The sequence below is a fragment of the Haliaeetus albicilla genome, chromosome 7 (genome assembly GCF_947461875.1).
Source record: "Haliaeetus albicilla chromosome 7, bHalAlb1.1, whole genome shotgun sequence".
NCBI lineage: Eukaryota > Metazoa > Chordata > Aves > Accipitriformes > Accipitridae > Haliaeetus > Haliaeetus albicilla.
This window is the reverse complement of record NC_091489.1, coordinates 10,623,404-10,634,517: the sequence shown is the minus strand read 5'-3', so window position 1 is coordinate 10,634,517 and position 11,114 is coordinate 10,623,404. Positions and strand designations below refer to the sequence as shown.

Below are 11,114 nucleotides of genomic sequence, written 5' to 3'. Positions count from 1 at the left end.
AACCTTCAAAAGAACTACAGCAGTGGTTTTCCAGCATGTTATTGAGGGAGATCTACTTCAAAAGCCATATCCTTTTTTTGGCCCCTTCCATCTGTCTCAGTCCTTATGCCTTACAGCTGTTTTGGAGTTTGGCCATGCAAAAAACTAAACTCATGCATAAACACAAACATGAATATGCTTTAATATGCAGGGCGTGGTGTCCTTTTATTGTTCGTGCCACTCCCAGTGGGTGTCTGTGATGGGGCTTTCTTGCCCCATCACCGATCCCTAATGATGTTTTAGTTGCACGCAGCCTCCCATGTCCTGAGTCTTCGCTGCCTCCAACTCCTCTTTGCCTTCCTTTTTTTTTTTCCAGCTTGCCTAATATGCAGTCAAATTCTGGGATGCCAAAGCTTAAAAGCCACTCTGGCCTTAGAAATGCTTATTTTTTGTACTTATTTCTCTGGAAGAAAGGAGTAAACTGGGAGGGAAGAGGGGCTTCTGGATGCCCCGGGCTCCTGAAGCGGGCTCTGGGCAGCAGGAGCTGTCTCACAAAGCCGATCTGCTGGGCAGCAGGAGCCATAGACTGAGCGATAGTACCAAGATTTTAATGGATGTAGGGGGCATTGTGACAGTAAATCAGTTACTGTCTACATGATTGCTTTCACGCAGAGTTACACATAGCTTGGAGAAGGTGAGTTGGGCTCATGAATGCACTCCCACTCAGTACAGAAATGAGCTGTGAGTGAGCAGCCCGAAGAGATTTTTAGTTTTATAACAAGCATTCCTTCATGAATTTCCCACTCACGCCGTATGCATCGCTGCTGCCAGATGCCCTGGGATGCCAGAAGCATGAATGTGTTCAGAAGGCAAATAGAAAAATTTGTGGAAGGGCAGTCCACGAGGGACTGGAGCGGAAATACAGGCAGATGACCTCTGGCTTTGGCAGTCCCCAAGCCACAGACTGCTGGCAGCTGGGAGAGCGCAATGGGGAAAAGATCACGTTGGCCTGGCTCATCCCCTGCGTGTGGGGTCAAGGGCTGGGCTTGCTATGGCTGCTCCGCCAGCTCCCTTCTATCTCCCTGCCCCAAAAAAGGCAGATCCGGGGCAAAACGGGTCCTTGAGGTGCTGGAGCACATCCAAAGAAGGACAACAAAGCTGCTGAAGGGTCTAGAGCACAAGTCTTATGAGGAGCAACTGAGGGAACTGGGGTTGTTTAGTCCGGAGAAGAGGAGGCTGAGGGGAGACCTTATCCTTCTGGGAGCACAAGTGACAGAGAGACAAGAGATTACAGTGGGCAGGGGAGAGGGTGGTGAGCACTGCAATGAATATTTCCCTCTGGATTAATGGGAGGATGAGGGCTTTCATTTGCCAGTTAAGTAAGTGAGCGTAAAATAACTCCTCCAGGTGTTTTGGGGAAAAGAAACATGAAAATTTATATAGACAGTTTTCATATCTGTGCAGCCATGTCTATGAGGCTGTTGCATGGCATAAAGCAGCATTTAAAAAAATAATGAATAAGGATGTTCTGGAATTTTCGCTCATGACGTTTGGGGAGTTTACTGTTGATTGATACTACTTAAAGGAAGAATTTTTCTTGTCTGCTGGCTATTTTTGCAAGCTTCTTTTCCCAAATATGGTCTGTGAGGGTCCTGGGCAGTCAAAGAGAAGAAAACTCACTTGTATCTCCTTTAGGGAACTGCAGTGCTTTTGGTCGCAAGCTGCTCCCTACTCTAAACCCCAAACAATCCTAAACTCATAACATTATTAGCCCCAAGGTTTACACATATATGCAGCAAATGCAGCGTAGTCACCTGGAAAGAGAATGGTAGCTTCTTCGTATTTCCCTTGGCAATGTGCTTAATAATTTCCATAGCTTTGTCATTTTGCTTTTGCACTATGAGCCACCTGGGGGACTTGGGCAGACACCTGCAACACATCTAAGCATGACAGCTACAGGGAAGGAAAATGCACATTACTGGTACACAGAAAATGAAAATGGAACTGAGTTTCTCAGGCTAGGATCCTATGGTGTATTGAATATCCAAGGGTGGTATTGAACTTACTGGTAGCTGTGTCTGTCAGCGATTGCACTCTAATTTGTGCTCTACTTGAATGACAACATACCCCCCACCCCCCTTTTTTTTTTTAAGGCTAAAACCAGTTTATTATCATTTGGAAACATTAGTCTGAGATAAATTCTGTTCACATGTTTTAGAAATGGCTAATAGTCTGTAGATATAAAAGAGAACAGCTGTTAACCTGATCCTTCAGCTTCTCCATGTTAAAAATAAACTTTCCAAAAAACCCCAAATAAAAACCCTGTCCCAACTCTGTTCCCTGATCTGGTTATGGAATTTTCTAAGGAGCATTATCACTCAATTTTTTTGCAAACAGTCAACAGAAGTCTGTTGACTGCATTAAAAAGAAAGCAATTTTAATCAATGAGTAGAAAAAGTCACTTCTCACAGTAGATCAAGTACTGTTCAAGAAATAACGACTTAGTAGTTTGTGATGGGTGGCAAGGACTCCAAACACAGAAGTGCTACGACATGTTGCAGGTAGTCCCTTACTCTTAGGTGATTCAGACTAAACCTCTGGGCAGGTGGAACAGAACAACAGAAAAATGCCAGACCTGATCTAGTGTTGTCTTCAAAATCCTACGGCCAAGCCCTACAGAGAAGCTTCAACTCCCAGTTATGGGCCCCAGTTTTAGGCTCGGTGTTGCTGGGAGCTGTAAGAGCGGGCACTTACCAATAGTAGAGCAGAAGAAGAAATTGGGCAGTGTGACCATGAGCTGGAGCCACCTCCAGTGTGGAAGGGCATAAGCCAGGGTGGTGAGGATGAGGAGTCCCAGGCTGACGGCAAGCCGGTAAGTGATGCCTGCTGCCCTCCTCTAGCTTGAGCCAACAGACTCTGCAACTGCAAAGAGAAGTCATATGAGTGAAAATAAATTGGTTTGGAGAGCCGGGGGTACGTAACGCCTGCCAGCTAAAACCACGTGGAGCCCCAGTGCGTAGCTGTGCTCTTGTGAGCTGTGCGGACGTGGGTTTGGCTGGGAAAGCAGAGCAGGTCTGGGTCCCCGGTGTAAATCACAGGACAAGTCCTGACCCTTCCTCATCTGATGGTCAGCTGGGGTCCCTGCCTTCGAGGGTGTCAGGCCCTCACCCATTAACACAGGGCAAACATTGCTTTCTTCATCCCACTCCATCTAGCTAACAACTAAGTGGGAAAATAAAACAGACAGTTGGTACTTGTTTGCCTCCATCTCCCTTCTCCTGTACAGCTTGGGAACAGAGCCTCCCTACCCACCAAGCATGTGAAACAGCACAGCAAAAATAATTTTGGTACCAAGGCTCTGGAACACAAGTGTTACCTCTCCCAGCACCCACTTGCTGCCTCTCCCAGAAAAGCAGCATACATCTTTGCATCATTTTCAGTTAGTTCTTGTCTCTAGACCTTATTCTTCATTTTGGCACATGCCTCTCCAGGTATGAACACTCCCTAGTTTTCAGAGCTGCCTCCTAATTACTCTATTTATGAGCTGGTGCAAGGTTGAGTCATAAACACCTGCATTTAAGCAAAGAGGTGCAGTTTGGCAGTAAATAGCACAGTGTCACTGTCTGCTCTTGTTACACACAGTTCCTTAAAAATCGGATGGTGCCAGCAGGGGGTCAGCCCTGCTGCTGAACAGGCATTCCTGCCCAGAAAGTGGAGTTGCAAGCTGGTGTAATTGAGGACGTAGCCAGTCAGCCAGCTCCCCCCCTTGCTGACCAGCCCCTGTATCAGATAGAAGATCATTGTCCAGGTGTAGCTCGGGGGAAAGGCCATGAGAACCCCAGGACCCCATTGATGGGGACTGTGACCAGGAGACAGAGTTTGCAGCCAAACCTGCAGAGGGAAAGAAGAATAGAGAAGAAAGAAGCTCGGCTGCCGGGAGGGTAGGGTGGCAAACCAAAGGATTTGAAGAGACTGGAGGTGGTCCCTGTTCCCCTCTTCTCTGTTCATTTTGAGTAGGAGTCTGTATCTGCTCTTCCCTTTGCAAAATTTTTCATCTCAATGGAAGCTCAGAGGACTGCCCTGTCCTGTGTTTTCAGGTCGTTACTCACTTCTGGTTAATGACTTAGCTAATGAGTTTAAAAAATGCTCTGATATAGCTCTTCAGTCCATCTTTCAAAGCTGCAATAGCTTTTTAATGGAGATCTTGTTTAAGAACTGTGATCTTTACCTATTTTCTCATCAACCTTGGCTGACTATTGAGCTCTTCTTGAAGAGGGTTTTGTACATCCCTGTTTGTCATTCCCTGTATCTCTGTGACTCACTGATAGTCAGAAATAAGTTGTTTCCAAAAGAAACAAGCTTACTGGAACACTGGAAAGGCATTAGTTTTCTAGCTGACAGAGATAGATATTCAGTTAGAAGTATGATTTATAAAACCCATTAAATTATTCAATGCCCACTAACAAAAATAGCATGATAATAAATGCCAGCCAAAAGAAATGTCTTCTATTCTCCACAATAACATCAGCAGATCCCATTGCTCAAACTTTCCTCCTGTCATAAGCCTGAGATACAGACATTTTTGACCTGCTTTAAAGTCCAGCCCAAGAGAAGCTCATCAGACCACGAGAGGAGCCCTCTCCCGCAAAGGTCCTTTCCCAGTGTCCCCGGTCTGAATGGCAGAGGTGTGATGCTGCATGTTAGCACTGACCTTGGGAGCTCTCTAGGGACACAGGGGTGCCATTTCCAAGACACCTATGACTCTTGAATGTCAAAGTCAGTGCCTGGATGTGTGCCCAGAGACCCATCAAACAAATGAGTAGGTCTAATCCCTCAGAGAGAAGCACATTTAGAAAGAGCTTATGAAACCTCCCCTGAAGCACCTGAAACGTTTGCAGGAGTTGTCCTGAGTACAGCAGGTTACAGCAATCTCATGCATGGGAAAACTAGCACTCCAGCTGTGCTCAGGCTGTCTGACAAGAAGAGGACGGCTATCATCTTAAATCCAGTAAACAGAGAATTCATGGGCCTTTTTCCCATTCCCTCTACTAAATTTGAGGCTTCTGGGTTTGTTTTTGCCCTAAGCTCAACACTCTCTGGGTATGTATAATGGGTCTGCATGGCAAAGTTTTGGTAGCGGGATGGTTACAGTGGTGGCTTCTGTGAGAAGCTGCTAGAAGCTTCCCCTATGATGTCCGACAGAGCCAATGCCAGCCAGCTCCAAGACAGACCCGCCACTGGCCAGGGCCGAGGCCATCAGCAATGGTGGTAGTGCCTCTGGGAGAACATATTTAAGCAGGGAAAAACGTTGCTGGGGTACAGAAACTGCAGCCAGAGAGAAGAGTGAGAACATGTAAGAGAAACAGCCCTGCAGACCCCCAGGTCAGTGCAGGAGGAAGGAGGGGAGGAGATGCTCCAGGCACAGCAGCAGAGATTCCCCTGCAGCCCGTGGGGAAGACCATGGTGAGGCAGGCTGTCCCCCTGCAGCCCAGGGAGGTCCACGGTGGAGCAGATCTCCACCTGCAGCCTGGGGAGGACCCCACGCCGGAGCAGGGGGATGCCCGAAGGAGGCTGGGACCCCGTGGGAAGCCCACGCTGGAGCAGGCTCCTGGCAGGACCTGCGGATCTGTGGAGAGAGGAGCCCATGGAGCAGGTTTTCTGGCAGGACTTGTGATCCCGTGGGGGACCCACGCTGGAGCAGTGTGCTCCTGAAGGACTGCAGCCCGTGGAAGGGACCAATGCTGGAGCAGTCTGTGAAGAACTGCAGCCCGTGGGAGGGAGTCATGTTGGAGAAGTTCATAGAGGACTGTCTCCCGTGGGAGGGACCCCACGGTGGAGTAGGGGAAGAGTGTGAGGAGTTCTGCCCCTGAGGAGGAAGGAGTGGCAGAGACAAGGTGTGATGAACTGACTGTAACCCCCATTCCCTGTCCCCCTGCACTGCTGCGGGGACGAGGTGGAGAAACTGGGAGTGAAGCTGTGCCCGGGAAGAAGGGAGGAGTGGGGGGAACGTGTTTTAAGATTTGCTTTTATTTCTCCTTACCCTACTCTGATTTGATTGGTAATAAATTAAGTTAATTTTTCCCAAGTCGTGTCTGGTTTGCCCATGATGGCAATTGGTGAGTGATCTCTCCCTGTCCTTATATTGACCCACGAACCGTTCATTATATTTTCTCTCCCCTGTCCAGCTGACGGGGTGAGTGATAGAGCAGCTTTGGTGGGCACCTGGCCTCCAGCCAGGGTCAACCCACCACAGTGTGAGATTTTGTATTGCTCTTGGGTTCTTGCAGTGCAGGGACTGCGGTGAACTGGGGCAGGATGGCAGTGAGCAGAGCAGTAGAAAACCTCTCGTTGCTATGACATGCATGTGCTTTATCTTAGCAGCAATGATATCCTACTCCCTCCTGTCTTTTCATACTTTTGCTTGATAATAAGCCTTGGTAAAAAGATCCTTCAGTATTTTGACACAGAGAGAGAGCATTTAAGATATAACTGGCTGTGGCTTTGGGATCTCCGGTTTCTATTGGCTCTCACAGCCATATGCTGCCAAGAAATGCCGTTGCTAGTGAACATGATTGCTTAATCCACCTCTGTGCTGAAAAGGTGATCTGCAGAGTGGTGCCTCTGATGATCACAGGATCTGCTCACTGCTGTTTCATGTCCTGTCATGCCTGGATGAGCAGCTGCTACATACCCCCTCCTTTGCTTCCATAAGCTGTGCAACATTATCTGAGCATCAGTTGTGGGAAAAAGGATGGAATACTTTCAAATTTACTAGAAGATTGGTCAGAAAACAAGAAATTGGGTTTAAGGGAAAGAGAGAATGGGGGGCTGACATAAGTTTCCGATGCAAAAAAGAAACCAACATCTTTCAAAATGCATGTGAAGAAACGCAAAAATTGGCATAAACGTGTCAACCTGTGTCCTTCATATCAAACAGGAGACTCTAGCCCAGGACTGAAGACTGAATGTAGGATCTTTGCGGTACTGCTGTAGCCATTTGACGTCTTTTACCTGAGACAGCTTTTTGCCAAAGGTGTAGCCGCATGCAAGATACGGCCAGAAAGAGTTACTTTGATAAATCACCGTCTTCTGATGCAAAATCTGTTCAAGCAGAAAGCATAAAAAGACCATGGTCTGGTTCACTGGCAGTAAGATAATGGTTTACTGAGGACTGGAAAGCAGTCTGTCCAATCTGAGCTTCTTCACAAGCAGGTTTGTCCGTGTGGAGGGACAGGTTGGGGTTAGCTAGGACTGTGGTGGCCGCTTTCCCCACAAAGGTGGTGTGCACAACCTAACCGATGATGTGTTTGCCTGTAATGAAACGGGAGCAGCGACCAGCGAGACAAACACAGTCCCATCCTTATTTTGTGATGCTGCAGAATTACTGCGGGGGATGGCTGTGCCCCCTCCTGTAGACCTTTCCCTTGGAGGAGGGGGAAAGTGAAAAGAAAGGAACGGTGGCAATATCCATCCAACAGAGATGATTTGGGGGCCTGATCAGCATGGGAGGAAAAGGCTATTGCTCATTGTGCTCGCCTGTGTTCTCAGAATACAAAGAAAAAAACACATTTATGCAAGACAGACTGACTCTACAGAAGGATTGTTCACCCCATGTTACCTTCACCTCTTCAAATTCCAGTCTCATCCTCTCTTGTCATTTTACTGAAAAATTTGGTAAACATGCCCAGGAAGGTCAGCTACAAAGCATTAAATTTGTTCAGAGTCTAATCTAAAAAAACCCCAAACCACTGGGAAGATACATGGCACAATGATATTTGTGATGGAAAAGAGGAGATGAGGGATGATAATGTCTAGATCCAGCTACATACAAAGCCAAATGAGAAAAAAAGGAACTGAAGAAAATTTAGGAAGGAGCAACTTCTTCTATTTCTGTATCTGAGAAAAACTGTCCTATTTTGAAAGTGATTTATGGCCATCTGGACACTGTTAAAATTAATGTGAAACAAATTTGTCACAAAGATGGGCAAATAGTTCTTGGTGTGTGAGTTAAAATTTCATCTCAAACTCTTGAGCTCGCATTGCAGTTTGCCACTGTGAAAGAAAACAAAGTCTCTTCATTTGTGAATTTGCAAGTTCCTCATGGAACCACTGAGAGGCTGCAAAAGTGGAGCAACACCATGGCATTTCCGTGGGCTCCTTGGGTCACAACTGCCTTTGAAAGCAGGGGCTTAGGAACCACCATCCACCCCTTTGTAAGTGACGCATGGGCCTTTTGAATCAAGTTTTAATTGCATTCATTTCCTCTTTGAATCGTGAACGTTGTTCAGCAACATGCAGCAAGCAGATAACCAGAAGAAACAGGTCATCTCACACCTGTCTACATACTACATACCTGTCTGCTGCGTAGCCAACGCTCAGGGAGCAAAGAAAAAACCCAGCGTTCACACATGACTGGAAGAGGTCCAGCTTCCAGGAGTCCCCACACACCAGGTTAAACTGCAAGGGCAACCACAGTGAGAAGTGCAGGAACATTCAACACAAACCATGGCTGTTTGAGGAGGAAGGAAGCCAATGAGACACAACTAGAAAGCAGGCTCCAGAAAAGAAACCCTCTAACCTCTTAAACTGACATCTGCAATACATCTTGTCCAGATTTGCCCAAATCTTGTGGAAAAGTTACACCCTGGAAAATGATTGCACAATGACACATAGGGAGAGTGAGAAAGGGAGAGAAACTTTGAATGAACAAATTAAAAAGTTCAGAAAAATCTCACCCTCTCCTCCCCACCCATCTGCTTGAAATTTGGAGGATACTTGGAAAATTGTTTCCTTCCCAGATGCCAAGGTCTCTCTCTAACTGTGTATTATCTCGCTGTGTGAAATCAGTGCAGGGCGTGAGAGGTGGCAGGTCTGCTATGAGCCAAGAGATGGCTGTCCTGCTCCTCATTAGCACTGGCAAAATGCCCAGGATTTGGTTGACTTTTCTCTGCAGTGAACTGGTACTCTCTAACTTGCTTTTGATTTACAATTAACAGGTTACCAACCTGCACCCAGCGAGGGGAGGAGAGCAAACTGGTGTTAACCTCGCTACAGCTGAAAATACTCATTCAGGTGTAACCTGAAGCAGCATGAATGTCTTTGGCTGCTTATTTAATCTCTTTCTAACCTGGACAAGTTTGCTGGGGTGGTACCAAACAGCTCAGATGATTGGTTTCCCTGGCTCAACTGATGCAGAGGGTGGCTGGGAGTGCTCTTTGCTGCCCCAACCCATCTGTCCCAAGGGAATGTGAGGTGGAGTTGCTTTGTAATGGTGATGATAGCAGAGCAAGGGAATATGAATAACCTGCCCGAGGAAGCTGTGAAGTATCCAGCATCGCAGTTTTTTAAGAACAGGTTACAGAAATACCTGCTAGGCATGGTTTAGGTATAGTTAATACAGATTTGGAACTGGAGGAGAAGAAGAAGAAGAAATCTCTCTTGAGGTCCTTCCTATGCTTCAGGCCTCTACATGACTTTTAGACAGTACTGGTTTGCACAGTTTTTCACTTTCGAAACTATCTGGTTTAAATAGTGTAAGTTGGAAGAAAAGAATGCTTTTGTTGCTAACTTGTTATCTGACAAATTTAGCCCCATCTTCTACTTCTTCTTCATTGTACATGAGTATCTGTTTGGATTATCACCCATATGTGCAATTCCTCAGTTTGGGCTATGGGGTGCTACCCTCAATTTGGTGACTGAAATACTGAATTATGAGAATAGCCATTGTCTGATTGATGACAAGCTTGCAGCATTATCCTCAAGGAAAAGCAATCATTTCCCATTATTTATCCATATAAATCTTTGCTCTAAGTCCCTAGCAAGTCCTGATAGTCACTAGCAGTCAGGCTCAGGCTGTGCACCAAAAGCAGACTTTACCGATTCAGCATCTTCTAGCTTCGAGTTATGCAGGCAGGAGTGATTTTGCTGGACAAACTGTGTCTTACCTCAGTCATAAGAGAGGTCCCCAGGGAGTCATAGTCCCAGCTGTCCCAGCAGGGACCAAGGGGGACGCTGCTCCAGTTGCCGACAAGGCTGCTGAGGGGGTCGGTGCAGCTGATGCCCTTTGCGTTCCAGTCTAACTGTGCCTCCAGAGGCTGCCAAAACTAGACCCATGGCTGCCCCACTCAACAACAGTGTGATTCAACTGCTCCTCCAGGCTCCAGCCACACCGCTGGCTCAGCTCAGCTACCCCGGGACTGAAGCAGCGATGCTCAGGCGTGAATCCCAGCAAAAAAAATTCCCCACGTATAATGGGAGCACAGGTAGCAGAAAGCAGGCATAAGAGGGCTTGTTTCTGCAAGAAGTCAAATTCTCAGACCTGCTCTAAAATGTCATCCAGGGTTGGCATCTTCATATCTTGCAACTCATTAAAATTTCTAACTCAGCTACTTTCCAGGGCTTTGCCCTTCTCTGCATGCTTAAATAACAGCTAAAGTGTTCGCTCAAAACTCACAAACAAATAATTAATTAACTTGGTCAATTGTCAAGCCATGCATCACCACCTTTGTTTCTCAAATGCTATTTCTAACCAAACTTTAACTCTCTTGTTTTGGCCTCTGTTGGCATTTTGTTTTGTATATGACATGTTTGAAACACAAGAGCTATGTCTTAGATTAAGACCCTTTTAGTCTGTCACTGAGAGTCTATCAGTGCACAGTATGGGGTAGGTGATAATTCCTTTGTCCGGTATTTTCAGAGGCCATAGATATGAAAGAAATGTTGTCCTCTTCCTTGTATATAGAAAACTGAAGAACTTTATACTCAAAATTACACTGGAAACAGATGACCACTTGTTTGCTGCTTTGGGGGTATACAAGAAGACAAAGTAGAGAAGACACAACAGGGCAGATTTCTTTTAGGTACCTAATAGCTAAAGAATAGTGTTTTGCCCCAAATAGGAAGCAGACCAGCTGCCACAGTACAAGTTGGCACTTCTGGGTCAGAGGTGCCCAGACCGAATTTGCAGGGGTTCACACATGGCTGCCCTGCACCCGAGGACCTGAGAGTGGCCCCGAGACCCGTCACCAGCCCTCGTGTGCCCACCCTGCCCTCTGCCCCCTGCCCTGCACCCTGCGGAGGCGGCGGGCAAAGGCTGCCATAAACCATGGCCCCATCTCACAAACACTTTACAGCTC

The 11,114-nt window shown here is 46.8% G+C and overlaps 1 pseudogene; it reads right to left on the bottom strand.

Annotated features, from left to right (window-relative positions):
- Window positions 1-1,028: 1,028 nt before the first annotated feature.
- LOC104320900 (solute carrier family 22 member 1-like) lies at window positions 1,029-10,327 on the bottom strand (annotated as a pseudogene).
- Between the last annotated feature and the right edge of the window lie 787 nt (window positions 10,328-11,114).